The sequence below is a fragment of the Elephantulus edwardii genome, unplaced genomic scaffold (assembly GCF_000299155.1).
Source record: "Elephantulus edwardii isolate Elephantulus edwardi_28Jun2011 unplaced genomic scaffold, EleEdw1.0 scaffold00195, whole genome shotgun sequence".
In the NCBI taxonomy this organism is placed as follows: Eukaryota; Metazoa; Chordata; class Mammalia; order Macroscelidea; family Macroscelididae; genus Elephantulus; species Elephantulus edwardii.
In genome coordinates, this window is record NW_006399945.1 from 4,169,253 (window position 1) to 4,186,446 (window position 17,194).

General features: G+C 42.6%; 2 pseudogenes; one reads left to right on the plus strand and one right to left on the minus strand.

Moving 5' to 3' along the window:
• Positions 1-256: 256 nt before the first annotated feature.
• On the minus strand, positions 257-1,525 carry LOC102844407 (annotated as a pseudogene).
• Positions 1,526-4,396: 2,871 nt separating this feature from the next.
• Positions 4,397-17,003, plus strand: LOC102844820 (annotated as a pseudogene).
• Positions 17,004-17,194: the final 191 nt, after the last annotated feature.

Consider the following 17,194-nt stretch of genomic DNA (forward strand, 5'->3'; position numbering starts at 1 on the left):
CCAACCTTTTGCACATTTCATAATATTTTGGTTTTGCCATTAGCTGCCTGGCTCCTGTAAGCTCATGAGTTGGTGATCTTGAAGCTGCAAAGAAAACCACACCTACCTGCTCCCTCAACTCAGGCATGGTTCTACCTCCCTTGCCTCAGTAGAGACGTTCACCCACTGAAAGGTGTGCTGAAGACCTGAACTGACTCATGTTTCTGTGGTTCTAATTCCTAAAAAGAAATCAGTGGACACCACTTTGGCCAAGCCTTTAGTCTCTCTTGTGTTTCTTCTTTTTGGTTTTCTGGCCAGTGTTGACTCTGGCTCCTTCTTCCTCTGGAGACTGCTTCTTCTACTCTCTGCTGCTGGGCCAGTGTGTGTTCTGCTCTCTAGTTCTCCAGTCCTGCCACCTGCAGTCTTCTCATCTATATCCCTCACATCCAGGACCTCCTCCTCCTCTTGATTCCGCTGCAGTTTCTTGTTTCTCCTGCTCTCTGGATCACTGCATGCTTTGCTTGCTGCTTCCCTCTGCAGAAGTCACCTCACCTTCTTCATCTTCTGTGTTCAAATGGTGATCCTCCTCCACATGCTGCCGCCTCGTCCTCTTGCCCCCACTGGGTCCGTTCTCTTCTCCACCTTCTCGGTCCTGACACTCCCTACAGCCTCTGTACAATCTTCTTCTTTATCCACGATCCCTTTCTCTTCCTGCTGCAGCCTCTTCTTCTTCTTTCTTTTCCTGAGAGGTTGACTAGTTTGTTCTCTGCTCTTCAGTTCTCCAAGCCCACTTGTCTCTGCAGTCTCTTCCTTCTCATTCTCTCCAGTTTCCTTCCTCTCACCTCAGACTTTTTCTCCTTGATGTTTTCTTTTCTTCTTGCTTTTCCTCAGACTCTGGTCAGTCCCCCATTCCTTTTTGTTGCTATAAAATCTTGTCCCCATTTCTTTTTCATTTTTCTTAGAGGCTTGGTGTCACACTGTATTTGAGGAGTCCTGGGTTGTGGCCTTTGAGATGAGCCAGGAGAATCTGTTCCTGGACCTCCGGCTGAGCGAGTTTGGCCTTCACTGTGATCTCATGATGAGCTGCCTTGTGTGCTATTCGCCCCTTGCAGGCTTAGAGCAATATCTCATCAGTCAGAATCTTTGAGGACTCGGGTCATTGATTGTCATCATCTCTGCAATTTCCCAATTCCTCCTCTGGTTTATCCCCACCAGAATCAATGTGGCACTCTTCATAAACTTCCAACCTAACAAGCTGGCCTCAAGACGATCATGACGGGATATCTCCTCAGAGAGGCACTTCTCAGTATTCCGTCCTGCCTAGTTTCCATTAACAGGCTGGCTGCAGTTTTGTTGAAGAGCTCATTGCACCAGTGGTTTGTGACCTCCTTGGCAGGGTCATGTCCTACCCCAGGAGTAACCTGCTTCATTGTCACCCTGATGGCCTAGCTAGGACTAAGCTCCTTCCAGCCCAGGCCTTGCTTTGAGCCCATCCATGCTTTAACAGCAGCTCATCAGCAAACTTCATCCCATGACTGTTGACCTCTGGGGTAGCACGCCTGGTGAGGAATAAAGGTCACTGTCCTTAGTCCCTCACCAGAGAAGTCACGCCACTGCACTGTCCCCATGTGGAATCATGGGCCAGACCAGGCTTGTGTGCCATCTTCTCAGAAATGCTCACAGAGGTGTTTTTAGGATCACTTTCTAAAGTGCAAGTATTAACTGGATGAGGTTCCTCAGAAGAACACCCATCATGCATACATCATGGAGATTCAGGCGCTCTTTGATGATGTGGTTTTATGTATCTACTTATTACAAGTATAAATATCTTCGATTTTAAATAACGTATCACCTCAGGAGCAGAAAACTCTGCTATTATTAATGTTAGTCTGTCTATTTAACCAGATAGTGAGGAAGACACAGGATAAAATAGCGCTTTGTTCTGTTGGACGTAGGGTTGCTATAATTCAGAATAGAGTTGGTATTCGATGGACTGCCAAAACAACGAACAAATCTATCTTGAATGAACTGCAACCAGGAACTCCTTAGAGACAAGGGTGGTGAACGTTTGTCTCACTTGCTTTGAACATGTTTATAGGAGGAAACAATAATTGGAGAGAGGCTTGCTAGGAATGGGAGAGGGCCCAAAAAAGAGAGGAAGGCCCTCAGTGAGGTGGGTTAACACAGTTACTACTATGTAGTTGTTCTCTAATAGCAGGCCCAACTCCTTTGCCTGATACAGACAAACTGAGCAGTAGTTCTCACACCGAGTTCCACTCAATGTACTTACTTACTTACACAGTATGGGCTTGAGCATGACAGTGTGAGGATGGTGTAGCACAGGGAAACATTCAAATCTGTTGTTCATAGTGTTGTTATGAGTCAGAATTGATTTGATGGCAGCTAACAAAAACAACAACATCAAAAACATTTAACTGGTTGACCTCCAATTGATTCTTACTCATGGCAAGTGTGTCAGAATAGAACTTTGTTCTGTAGAGTTTTCAGATCATGAGTTTTGGGATGTAGATCACCACACCTTTTTTAGGAGGCACCAGAGTAGGCTTGAATTGCCAGCCTTTCTATTAGCAGCTGGGTATACTGTGTGTACCACCCAGGGACCCTGCTCTGCTTAACTGTTCATTTTAAGACAGACGTTTCAGAAGCCAGCCTATCCAGTTTCTGTGTTTAAATGAGTTACTAAAAAAACAAAACAAACAGAAAAAAAAAAACCAGTCTGGGGAGAAGCAGGAAAAGGAGAGGGAAAGCAAGAGAGGGAAGTGGAGTGCCAACATCACCCCGTTCTGCAGTGGAACTCTAGTGTGAGAACTACTCCTCAGAGTTTGTCCTGCATCAGGCAAAGGAGCTGGGCTTTTGAAGACCCAAATAAGCCACTGGAGAGCTGCTTACCCATTCTGGAGAGAAGTGAAAATTCCCAAGCACTTTGAGTTCTCTTTGCCTGTGGACAAACTGGCTATAGTAGCCAAAGAGCTCTCAGGAAGAGTCCCAATGGCAGGCCAATAGATGCAGAGAGTAAAGAAGAGGTGAAAAGGATCCAAGGGGAGATAACTAGACCACCACCAAGAGTGCCTAGTACAGTGCACAACCTATGACTTGAAGTTTAAAACTATAGACCTCTACATCACATGTAGCCCAGCCATGTTTTTTATGGAGGAGACAAATGGGGTCAAGAGAGAGAAAAAGACTCTTTCAAGACTGCACAGCTTGTGAGGGAGACAGAGCTAGCACTTGACAGGAAGCCGTTTGACCTACTGTCCAGGCCTTTTGTCTGGTATCCAGATGCCTGTTACTGGCAAGGTATAAGCCAAAGATGCCTATGGGTCACCCACTTGGATAAAATCCAACATGGTTATAAATTTGCCAATCATTCTTTTCAAAGTATTTATTCACAATGCAAAAGTATTTGTTTAATAAAAAACCTTAGAAGAGACTTTTTATTGTCACTTGGGTGAAAGTTTTTAGAGCTAAATGCCTTCCAGTTCAACCGTTTGTAGACGTTTTGATTTGTGGCATTGTCTGCAGTCCTCAACAATACAACAGGATTCTTCCCATTTTCTCCCTGAATCTGTCACTTCTGGTTATCCTTTCCTAGCCCCTCCTGCCTTTTTAGCTTTATCCCTGGGCACATTTTCACTTTTGATCTTAGAGGGTTGGCTGTTCTAGGAGTACATACCTCCCCTGTGTTACTGTTCACCTTATAAATCTGACGGAACGTTTTCGGCCGGAAACGTTGAGCTACAGGGTGGTAAGTTTGGCTCTGGCTTAAAGGGTGTCTGAAGGCCATAAAGTATTCCTCTCTTGGAAAAAAAACTTTATAGATTTCCATTAAATTATATGTTTCTCTAGTGTCTATAAGGTTCAATACTGTACAAAATATTTAAAGACCTCAATACAAAATACATGTAATATTTCAGGTTTCTTGCCTCTAGATTTTGCTAGTCCTGGCTTTGTTCTGACCTTTAAAGAGTCCTTGGTTTAAAAATAGATAAATTCCAGGTTGTACGAAAGGAAAAGTATATACAATAAGGGGGTGAGCATCACTATTATATCACTAGAGAAAAGGAGGATATTGAGAGGTACACAAGAGATAGAATTAAAAAACGTAAGCATTATGCTATATACAATTCTACATTACCATCAACAATAAACTATAATTTACAAATGGATAGATATGAAGACAGGCAAAATGAACAGATATGCACAGGTGAGAAGGACTACACCCATGACCACATAGGTTTGGCAGATGATATTTCTGCATGCTTATTTGTGTATACTGAAATATCTTTATGCATGTCACAGAGCTTGCCAACTGGGAACAAAGTTATGTAAGCTTCTTAATTAAAGCCCTGAGGTAATGAGTTACGGATCCCAGGGCTTCAGGAGCATAGTTTTGGACATGTCGAAGAAATCAATTGGCATAACACAGTCTACAAACACAATGTTCTACATCCGACTTTGGTGAGTAGTGACCAGGGTCTTAAACCTAACAAGTGGCCAGCCAAGGTGCTATTGGTCTCTCCCTCCCCAGAACAAAGAAGAAGGAAGAAAATCCAAGGTACATAGAAACAACCATTGGACCACGTGAACCTCCATGACCTTGAGGCCAGAAGGAGATGGTGCTTGCCTACCACTGCTGACTGCTCTACCAAGGATCCCAGCAAAAAGGACAGAGTGCAAGAAAAGAAGAAGAATAAAAAAGAACAAAATTTAAAAAGGATAAAATGCCCAGACTGGTGATATCATAGAGACTGGTGGAATTCCTGAGAGTTATAACCTTTAGTTACCCTTATAGCCTAACACTAGACTCACTCTTGTGTCTCAGCTTCAGCCAAACAACAGTCACACCTGTAAGGTGAACTAATAACACCAGAGAGATAACCACTCCTTGGGATAGTCAACCGCTCATGATCAGAAAGGCATGCTATTCCCCAGGGAAGCATTTACGCAGAAGTTATGAAGGGTTAGGGTAGAAGGATAGGTGAAAACCATACTCAAAATAGTGGACAGAGGGTGATGTGGGAATGTCATAAAACAAAATGGATATGAATGATTGAATGGAAACAATTTTGTCCTGTAAGCTTTCACTTGAAAAATTGTTAATTTTTAAAAATTTGTGATTATTTTTTTTGTGTGTGTAGCGGAGGAGATTGCCCCTCCTTCTCCAGCACAGAGCATCTGGTGGGTCCGAACCGCATATCTCTGGGATTACAGTGCAGCTTCTTGCCACTAGGCCACCAGAGCTCCCTGAAAAATTGTTAATTTTTTAAAATAGCCATTGGAATTTGGTTAAGAAATTTCCCTACATTCCCATAGATGATCAATAAGAGAAGAAAACCCAGACTTGATAGTAAACAAAGTTGAAAGTGAGTGTTCTCCCTAACACGATACCTTTTCCCTTCCCAATGGTGTATTTTAAGAGAAACCTTAAGGAAAGTCATGCACGCGTTCTGGGTTTGGCATCATCAACAGTAGGATGGTCCACTGATTGTTCACGAAAAGGTGCCAGGTCTGCGAATCTCTCTTACTTGATGTCTACACAGACTTTGTGCTTCTGTCTGCAAGTTCTGCTCAATTTCTAACAGTAGAATGACCAAAACATTGCTTTTCTATTGTATTCAATTCTCCAGCAAAGTTTCGCCAGCAAATTACCCAGCTGCGGCAATCTTCTCAACACAACACATTTACTGTCATCACCACGGGCCATTCAGGGGACAGAGAATGAGTTTGGCACAAAGAGCTATACTTGACTCCCTGCCTGAATGGCATCTTTGCTGCGTCAGTCAAAAATAGTAAAACTTAAAATGCAAAAGGCAGTTGGAGTGTTATTACTAGCAAGTGTTGACAGTGTTACATCCTCGCTAGCAGCATTTTTAAAATGAGGATGGTTTTTTTGTTTTGCCACAGAAATACTTCAGAGCACTATTAACAAGTCATATGGAGAAGCAATATAGACGTTTGACAAAGAGCAATTAGATTTTACAGCTCATGTGAGTGAGGAGGATCCTGGAAGCCTGGCAGAAAGCAGGGCAGGAGGCAGACAGGGTGAGAAAGCCCACAGAGATAAAGCCCTGATCCCATTCATCAACAGAAAACAAACCAGAGCCGTTTCAGGGCAAATGAAACGAATAATTGTCAGAACCAAAGAAATATCTAGCTTCTTGGGCTGATAGTATTTTCAGGAGATTTCTAATTCACTGTCTAATATAGAGGCCTCTGGGGTGCACAGATGCTTTACCCTTAACTATTAATCCAAATAGGAGATTTGGGGGCCTAGCAGTTAAGGAGTTGCACTGACAACCCAAAGGCAGGTGGTTCAAATCTACCAGTTGCTCTGTGGAAGAAAGATGAATCATCTCTGTCCTTGTGACTTCGAGCCTCTGAAAGCCCACTGAAGGGTCAGCTATGAGCCAGTTCCAGCTCTATGGCACCTAACAACAACTAATGCAAAGATTAGTGGTTTGAACTCTTTCAGCTGGGCCCCAGAAGAAAGGCCTGGCTGTCTACGTCTGTAAAGATTCAAGCCAAGAAAGCCTACAGTTCTCCATTCTACTCTAAGCCTTGAGACAAAATGACCCTGACAACACCCAGCATGCTTTTTGTTGTTTGGGGGTTATTTTTTACACAAGAGTGAAACTGCTTTCCTGCTTTGGATGCTTGACGAGAATCCAACACAAGCTAGTATCCTTTGGGATAGGGCCTTTATTTTATAGAGGGCCTCTTAAGGGATTGCCTAGTTTTGAGACAGTAGGTCTTGATTGCTTTTAAGTGAAATTGAATGGATTGCCACTCTGGTGTTTTCTCATAGTCCTTTGAGAACACTAGCACCTGCGCAGTAGGACCACGGATATGTGTCACAATTTGTGAAGGAAGAGCAAGGCCTCTTAGTGAGCTCATCTGCAGCCAGGAGAAAGCATTTCATCTAGGCAAGTTATTAATCTATTACTTTAAATTAATTTAGAGATAGAAAAATTTTCCTAATGTCAGTGTGAAAAATGTCTCTAAATTGCTAAGGTGACAGTAACAATGTTATTCAGGCCAATCTGAGGTCTTTTGCCATGGACTGCAGTAACTCTAGGTGGGTATGTTATGGTTTAATTGTTGTGTCTGTATAAAAAAGAAAGGAACCTGCAATTAAGAGTTACCGTCTACAAAGGCCTTTCGGGAACAACCAAAGGAGAAGATGAAATCATTTCCTTGCATCCCTGCAATGGTTTAGATTCTGCTTTGAGGCAGGTGAAAAAATTAGGTCACCTTTTTGAGACCATTCAGTATGAAAATGTTGTTCTGTTATGAAATTTCATGTCACAGTGGGTGGCCAACCTTCAGCCCTGTATTTGTGAGCCTATTTCTTCATCTGGCAAATCGGAATGGTTATAACATTCTCCCTCATCAGGTTGTTGTCAGTGCTCTCAGGTGTAATCAGATCACAGGAAGGTAAATTGGAAGGCCTGGCATACACGTGCGAATAATCCTTATTTCTAGACGTGAGGTGACCTGACTTGGCATTCAGAGGTCAACCGTCTGGGCCTCAGTTTCCTTGTTCTTTCAGCGGAATGAAGAGACCTGGCTTGCTTACCTCACAGGGTGGTTCTCAGAATCATCTGTGTAAAAGCAATGACGCACCTTCAAACACTCCCTCGCTTGTGCACTGGCTCACCATCCTTTGGCCAAATGAACTTGCCTTTCTCGTTTTCTTGCATGTAACACAAAGATCCCTCTTCCCCTCAACAACTCCAGTACACCCCTTGGCTCTCTCCCTTTGTTAGAGGCGGGAGCCTACGTGTACTTCTAAGAGAGATGATTAGACGGGTGGGGAGTGGAGGGTGGAGCTGGTGGAGATGGCCCTGCCTGGTGAGACAAGTGCCCTCCAGTCCCCTGTGGGAGTGTGATCAGCGGAGATTTGTCTCTCAGTGCACACAGGCTGGACGTACCTCTGAGGGCTCAATTGAATTTGGGAAACAACCAGCTTTTGAGCTCCTCAAATGACTGGTTAGATTGCACTTTAAAAGCAGCAAGGCAGCTGCTGGGCTCCCTGTACCTGTGGAACATTAGGTGTTGTGTGTGCTCAGGACTGACCTCCTTCTAGAACCCATTTGGGTACTTTCCTCAGGAGGTGGCTCTTAAACTAAGGCCTCAGCTAACTAACACTGGTCATTCCTGTGGGGTCAATGTTAGTGGATATGCCCCAGGAGCCAGGGTTTATGTTGTACCCAGGAATTGAGCATCTTGGTAAGACTTGACACCGAATCCCCTTTCGCTGGGCAGGCAACTATCTACCTTTGTGCCTGGGTCTTGGAATCCAAAAGTGGCCTTTCCACGAGTGAGGCCTCATTGAGTCCCAGGCCTTCCTTGATTGTATGAGACCATAAAGAACTCTGTCCTTTAGTGTCCCTAGAAGGATTAAGATTGGTCTCTGTTGTTCTCCATGCACCTTCTTCCCTAGACACAGAATTGCCTGACCCCAAACAATAGAGACATTTTAAAGGATTCACTAATGAGCTCTTCACTCATTTAGGTTATAGAACTCTATTGTGTCAATTAAATGGCTTTGACTAGAGACAATGCAATGGAACTCTTGGAAATTTATTGGGTGGAGGAGTGAGCAGTAACTTCTAATAGCTATCAATGGCTGAAGTCCGTTTCCTTTGATAGCACCAGCTTGAAGTGGAGTTCTAGCTGGCTAGCCCCCCCCCCCCCCCCGCTCTGTGTGTGGTCCCATTTGTAAGTTCTTAGTAGTAGAACATCAGCAGAAATTTCAGGTGTCATTTCCAGACCGGCCACTGAGCCTTTGCAGGATGACTTTGCATAGCTTCATCTGGAGTGCCCTTGAGAGTGCTGTGTGGAGGATGGCTGCTTTCCTCTCAGCTACAATCTTTAATTGACTGCACAGAATATTGCTGCCCACAGATCTTTATTTCTATTAATTCATTTGAGTGAAAGTTTCCTAATCAGATTCGGTTTTCATTCATTCAGTCATTCGAATGCATTTTCTTGTATAACATTCATTATAGTCAATTAATGTAACTAATTATAATGTCTGATCAACTCCTTATCTACTGCCTTTCTCTTCACCCAACTTATCTATTTATTGGACCTTCATTTTAGAAGATATAAAATTCTACATTATCAGAGCCATTGACTTTGGGGTTCTTCATTTTAGCAGGTTGGCCTTTACCAGATTCAGGAAGATATAATACTAGAAACAATGATAAATAATAATTAAGCTTTGGAATAGGCAGGGATGCACAGCTTTGTTTATGCCAAGCAGCAGAATTTGCAGATCTACCCTCGATGGCACTGCCATCAAGGGAACTCATCTTCATTGTCTCTCACAGCTGTGTCTCTCCGGTCAAGTTTCTGATTGGCCCAAACTGGACCAGGTCTCAGATCAAGAAGCTATTGATGGAGAGGTCGAGTAGCTGGAGGAACGTGAACACCAAGCCTTCCGTGTCTCTTTGATAACAGCTTGTTATGGAAAAAAGGGATCATTGGGTATCTGTTGTTTTTAATATCATATACAAGTCAGAATAAGATGAGGCAATGACTACACATGGAAAGGAACGAGCTTAGACTTTGATGGAGACATGTGCAACTGAATGTTATTGTTTTTGTTATTGTTATATGCCATAGAATCACCTGTGATTCATAACAATCCTATGTACTTTAGCTCTGAAAGCTGTCCTACCCTACATCAATCTCACCATCTCTGACAGACCTAATCCTATTGCTCCAGTCATTAAGCCAATCAGTCTCTTCCTAGGTCTTTCTCCTCTGTGCTGTCTCTCCACCTTTCCAAGCATGATGTCCCTCTCCAAGGACTGGTCCCTCCTGGCCATGTGTACAAAGTATGTGAGACAGAGCCTTAAACCTTGCCTCCAGGAAGCCAACTGGTTTCACTCTCTCCAGGACAAACCTGTTTGTTCTCCTGGGAGTCCAACATTCTACTATGTTCAACACACTACTGTCACCCTTCGTCATTGTCTGTCTCTCTGATGCATAGCAAGTAATTGAGAAGATCATGGCCTGGATCAGGCACACCTTAGTCTCCAGACTGACATTGTTGCTCTTCAGTATTCTAGAGAGGTCCCTGACAGTCAACTTTCCCAGTGCAATTCACCTTTTGATTTCTTGACTATTGGTGTCAAGAGTGTTGATTACGGAACCAAGTAAGCTGAAGCTATCCATATTCTCAATTTCTTCTCCATCTATCATGAAGCTGCCAATAGGCCCCAGGGTGAGGATCTTTGTTTTCTTGATGTTAAGCTTTAATCCATGTTGAAGACTACAATCCTTGACCTTTTGCAACAAATGCCTTAAGTCCTCCTCAGTTTCAGCAAGCAAGGTTGTGTCTTCTGCATAATGCAGGTTGTTGATGAATATTCCTCCAATCCTGATGAATAGAAAACTACAATATAGTGAGGTAAAAGCCTTCTGAAGTTTCTGCAGGTTCAATGCTGAATAATTCAGGAAACTGGAATAAATGAAGATGGACATGGCATCAAGATTGGAGGAAGATTCACTAATAAACCTGCAGTATGCAGATTATGCTATCTGCTTTCAGAAAGTGACAAGAACTTGAAGCACTTGCTGTAGAAGATCAAAATCAACAGTCTTCAAAATGGGTTTTCATCTCAACATCAAGAAAGCAAAGCTCCTCACAACTGAACCGATGACGACAACATTATAGATAGAGCAAAGGTTGAAGTTGTCTTCAATTTCTTACTTGGATCTACAGTCAAAACCTAGAATAACCGAAAAACAAGGCACTCATGAAAAATTAAGGAAAAAAGGGCGACCCTGGAGGACATTATTCTGAGTGAAAAATCTCAGTCACAAAATGAAAAATACTGCATAATGCTTCTATTATAAAACAGGACTGACATCGGGGTTCGGGGGAAACTAAGGAAAGAGGGGATAAATAATGCACATTGCATCTTAACAGATGAAGAATGGAACTGTTTATAAGGAATATATGATCAGATATTGTTTGCATTACAATAGTCTGGAATAAGAGCTGCATATTAAAGTGGACTGGCATCAAGGAGGGGGATTGTACAACTATGAAAGAGGTTTTGTTTTGCTTTTTTTGTTTTTTTTTTCCCAAAGAGGAAAGTGAACTGGGGGAGAGGGCATGGAGGAAAATGTGCAAAAATGAATGAATGGAAATCCAAGTTCTTTATAAGCTTTCATTAAAATCTCAATTTAAAAATACTGGAGGGGGAATACTCATAGTAACAACAGTTAAGAAATCAAAAGATATCTTCACTGGAGAAATCTGCTGTAAAGGACCTCTCCAAAGTGCTAAAGAGAAACAAAACCAATTTAAAGATGAAGCCGTACCTGGTCAGAGTGATGGCATTTTCAGTTGCTTCCTGTGCATCTGAAAGTTGGACAATGGATAAAGATGACAGAGAAATAATCAGTGCCTTTTAATGGTAGTGCTGGGGATGAGTACTGATTATCCCATGAAAGGCAAAGATAAAACGCATCTGTCTTGGAGGAAATGAAAACCTGGGAGCTCCCTAGAGGCAAGAGTGGACATGTTATTAGGAGGTGCCAGTCCTTGGAAAAATGTATCCTGAAGAACATGGGGGTTACAGAAAGGAAGAAAGACCCATGACAAGATGGACTGGCACATGACTAAAAATAGCCTTGTGCAGGGCAGAGGTGTGAGGCTGGTGCAAGATAAGGCAAGGTGCAGATATGTGTTCCCAGGGTTCCTAGGAGTAAGGAGTCAACTGGATGGTCCCTGACAATTAAATGACAACAAAACAGGAGCTCCAGAGACAGCCAACTAACATAAATTTGGAGGAGGATTTAAGGAGTTTATACTAAAAACAAATGGAGACTTGATACCTCTCTATTGTGGTGTTGGTGATGAAGAATATTGAGCATCCCACAGGCTGCCAAAAGTACAAACAGATTACTCTCAGAAGACCTATAACCAGAATATTCCTTAGAAGTGGGGGTGGTAAGATGGCAAGACTTGGTCTCATGTACTTTGGGCTTATTACTAAGAGGGGTTCAATCCCCGGGGAAAGATACCATGTTTTTTAAAAGTAGAGGATCAGCAATAAAAGGGGAAAACCTTCAAAAGGATGGATTGGCACAGGAATAGACATAAACACAGCAAAGACTGTGAAGATGGCACAGGGCCAGACTAGGTTGTTGGTTGTAGGGTTGTTATGAGGTACAGCCAACTAAATGGCATGTTGTGGCAGAAGGAAACAGTACTGAAATACCAAGATATTCAGTCAAAACTGAACTACAAGCACTACTGATGACCCATGTAATTTATATCTGTGGCCTGGTGGTAAGAAGTTTCACTTCAATCCCAATGGCATGAGGTTCAAATACACCAGATGCTCTGTCAGGAAAAGGTGGACAATCTCCTTTTATGCAATTGATTGCCTCGGAAAAACCCACCAGAGGGTGAGATTTGGGTCTATGGTGCACAACTCTATGGTATGTTATGTGTTGTTATGTGCTTGTGACTCATAGCGACCTTATGGACAACAGCCCTAAACTCTGCTCTGTCCTGTGCCAATCACACCATCTCCGATACACCCATCCCGATTACCCCAGTCACCGAATCAATCCACCTCATAGAGGGCCTTCCCCTCCTGCGCTGTCCCTCCACCCTCCCAAGCATGATGTCCCTCTCCAAGGACCGGTCCCTCCTCACAACATGTCCAAAGTATGTTAGACAGAGCCTCAGAATCCTTGCCTCCAAGGATCCGCCCGGTTTAACCCTTTCCAGAATGAAACGGTTTGTTTTCCTAGCAGTCCATGGTATCCTCAATACTCTTCTTTAGCACCACAGCTCAAAGGCATCAATTCTTCTATCCTCCTTAGTCATTGTCCAACCCTGATGCATAACAAGTGATTGCAAAGACCATGGCTTATATCAGGCGCACCTTAGTCTCCAGAGAGATACTATTGTCCTTCAGTACTTTGGAGAGGTCCCTAATAGCAGACTTGCCCGTGGCAATATGTCTTTTAATTTCCTGGCTACTTGTGCCGAGAGTGTTGACTGTGGAGCTAAGCAAACTAAAACTGTGAACAATCTCAGTCTCTTCACCATCCGTCCTGACGCTGCCAATTGGTCCAGTGGTGAGAATCTTTGTCTTCTTGACATTGAGCCTCAATCTATATTGGAAGCTGCAGTCCTTGACTCTCTGCAGCAAGTGTTTCAGGTCCTCTTCAGTTTCAGCAAGCAACCATTGGAAAAGTCAGCTATGAGTCACTTCTGACTCAATGGCAATGAGTTTGAGTGAGTGACTCAAGACAAACTACTCAAGTTACTTAACCATTTTGAACATATGCATAACAGAGATGAGAGGGCATCTGTGTGATAAGGCATTTCTTCAGCTATCCTGGGAGAGAAGATGGTGGGAGTAGGAAGGAAGAGGGGGATGTGGTGGAATTGTTCTTTTACCTGGATGATGTATGTGGTTAGATATTATTAGGTGCTCAACTGCCCATAATGCTTTTGTCAGTAACTATCCACATGTGTTCTGGACACTGTCTACCTCCTCTTCCCCCAAGCTAAATGCACACTGGTCCCAGTCAAAGTTTAAACAGTTCTTCACTGAAAGTAGAACATTGGAGAAGGGTGAGAAATGATGAGCCTGTACAAATTCCTTTGTTGCCTTTCAGCAGGCCAAGAGGTGACACCCTCACTGGATATTCAGGACACGTGCCAGGTAGACACAATTCAATTCCCTAACATCCCCCATCCTTTTCCCCCCTTGAGTGTTTTGCTTTGCTTTTTTCTATTATTCTAAGTGCAGAGGATTTAGTGTATTTGTTTGTAGTTTGGAGCATTTCCGTCTCATTTATTCTGGCAAGGCCCTTTGTTGTTGCTATGTTCTGTTTTTTTAAATCCCATTTTATTCCCATTCCCTTCTCTTCTCCTCTTTTAGGAGATCTTTGTAATGCACTTCGCATGCATTCTTTCATTTTTCTTTGAGTTGCTGTAGACTTTGTATTGTCGTGTAGAGTGCAAGAGTTTTAAATGCACGTCAATGAAACTGGGTTGTTCCCTTTTTTGTTTTGATTTCAGCAATATGTTTGTAACATCTTTTCACGTTGAGTGTGTAATTCTAGTTTATTGTCTAACGACCGCCGAGTATTCCATGGCATACATCCACTCCATTTAGTCTATCCCTTTCCCCCAGAAAAGGATGATTAGATTGCTTCTCACTCTCCCCCTACCACAATCATTGCTGTAATAAACAGCCCCAGATGGGTCCCTTTGGGATCTATGTGAGAATTCCTCTGCTATATATATCCAAGAGCAGCATTTCCAGTACGAAAGAGTATCTGAATGTTTAATCTAAGTACTTCCAGAATGCTTCCCAAAATGGTGACACCTAGCTACACCATTCTAGCACTACACAAGAACTTTCATATCCCCATATCCCTGCCAACAACTGGCACTAGCCAGCCTTCCGATTTGCCAGTCTGAGAGGTGTTAGGTGATAATGCCTTGCTGTTTAATTCGTACTTCTCTAACTGATGGCCTAGTGGTAAGAAACTGTGCTGTGATCCCAAAGGCACATGGTTCAGTACCAGCTATTCTGAGGTAGAAGGATGGACATTATCTTCCTGTGTGAATTACTGTCTCTGAAAACCTGCAGGAGGGTCAGCTATGGGTTGGTTCTGACTTAAAATGGTACACAACAACAAGCAACAACATCTCCTAATGAGGGAGCTTGGTGGCTTAGTGGTAAGGAGTTTGCTGCCAACTCAAAGACACATAGTTTGAATTGACTAGCTTCTTCACAGAAGGAAGATGGGCAATCTCCTCTCATGCAATTTACAGTTTGGTTCCAATTTGATGATTCACATCAACCATTTATAATGAATTTTAGCGTATCTTCTGTGCTCATTGACTTTGTGGGATTCCCAGCTGTGAATGAACTGTTCATAGATACTTACTATTTTTCTTTTAGGGGTTCTGACTTCTTATTGTTTATTTATAGGAACTTTTTAAAGATTTTTTTATACTAGTCTCTTACCATTTTCTCTCTTTCTCATTGCCTTTCAATTGGAATCAACATACTGATGACCCTCTGTTTAGTTTCCAAGACTGTAAATGGAATCTGATTGATTACATCTACGGAAGTCCTTGGAGAAGCTCAATATCAGCTGTGAAAACTAAGCCAGGTGCTGATTGCAGAACAGATTATTAACTACTCATTTTCAAGTTCAAGTTGAAGCTACAGAAAATGAAAACAAACCCACAAGAACCAAAATTTGACCTTGAGTCTATACTACTTGAGTTTAAAAACCATCGCAAGATTTGAGGCTTTGAACACTAATGAACTAAGATCAGACAAGCTGTGGGAGGATATATTAAAGGAAAAAAAAATCACCCATGAAGTATGCAAAAGGTTTTTACAATGAAAAATGAGTAAGACACAACAGAGATGGGTGTCAGAAGAGTCTCTGGATAATGCACTAGAGTGCTGAAAAGCCAAAGCAAAGGAAAGAAATCAGGAAATCAACAAACTGAACAGAAGATTTCAAAGGGCAGCTCAGGAAGACAAAGTAAAATATTATCATGAAATGTGGAAAGAGCTGGAGTCAGAAAAAAGGAAGAGACAATCTCACTCAGCATTGCCTAAGATGAAGGACCTGAAGAACAGTTCAAGCCTTGAGTTGAACTCAATACTTGCAGTTGTTATGGGCAGAATATTGAATGACCCAGGAAACAGCTAAAGAACGTGAATGGAGTACAGAGGCACTGCACCAAAAGTAATAGTCTGATACAGAAGGACTCCATGAAATAATATAAAACCAAGAGATAATGGTAATGAAGGAGGAAGTTCAAGTTGCTCTGAAGGAATTGGCAAAAAACAACGTCTCAAGAATTAATGAACTAGGGCCCCGCTGGTTTGAACTTGGCGGGCGAGATGTGGGCCATGAGGCCGGCGGGTGCTGCTTCTCCCCGTCTCACAGCAGGTTTTCTGGGGGCGGCAGCACCAGGGCTCGGCATTCCTCCGACTCCTTAGCGCTCCTCACGGCGGACGCCCAGGGTCAGGGAGTGGAGTCCGTGGGCTCGCCGTCGCTGTCACGGAGCTACAGCAATTCCACCATGTCGCTGTTGTCTCCCCTCAGCCACCAGAGCGTCCCCTTTGGCGAAGATGACAGTGACGATGAGGCAGAAGGCGTGGACGCAGAGGCCAAGGAGGCGGGCCTGAAAAAAATGGAATTACAGGGCTGCGCCAGTGAGGTTAAATCAGAAGATACTCCAAAAGATCACAAACAAGTATGCTTACCAGAAAGTAGCCTGACACCGTGGGAAGTGTGGTTTGTTGGCAAAGAAAAAGAAGAACGTGACCGACTGCAACAGAAAGCACTAAAGGAAATAAATCAACAACTAGAAAACAGAAAAAAAAAAAATAAATGGAAGAACGAGAAAAAAAATGATTGCTGAAGAAAAGCTCAAGGAATGGGTTCAGAAAAAGAATGAACAGAAAAGAAAAGAAAGGGAACAAAAAAAATTAGTAAAGAAATGGAAGAAAAAGCAGCAAAGGAACAAGAGAAAGAACATTTGCAAGAGAAAGCAGAAAAAACTACCAGGAATGGCTGAAGAAAAAAAAAAATGCTGAAGAATGTGAAAAGAAGAAGAAAGAAAAGGGAAAAAGAAAAGCAAAGGCAAGCTGAGTTACAAGAAAAAAAGGAAATAGCAGGAAAAAAAAATTAAGGAATGGTTGGAAAATGCGAAAAATAAACCTCTTCCAGCTGCAAAGAGCTATGGTTATGCCAATGGAAAGCTTACAGGGTTCTACAGTGGAAATTCTTACCCAGAACCAGCATTTTATAATCCAATTCCATGGAAACCAATTCATATGCCTCCTCCCAAAGAAGCTAAAGATTTCTCAGGAAAGAAGAACAAAAGACCTGTGATAAGTCAGCCACACAGGCCATCTCTGATAATTCATAAAGCCAGAAGCAACCGTTGCCTTGGGGCTTTGCACAAAATACAACGATAACACATGTGGAAAATAACGTATTTTTACCTGGAGCTCTTTAATTTTCAAGTCAGGAAGACTATCTTACTGCTTCATTAGTAGCTCACCATTTGATTCGATGAGTGACAGTTTTCCATTTGTGCATTTGTATGCGGTGGCCTTCTAGTATCTAGCAAATAGGCTAAGGAAGTATGAGGAACATACTTTATCAT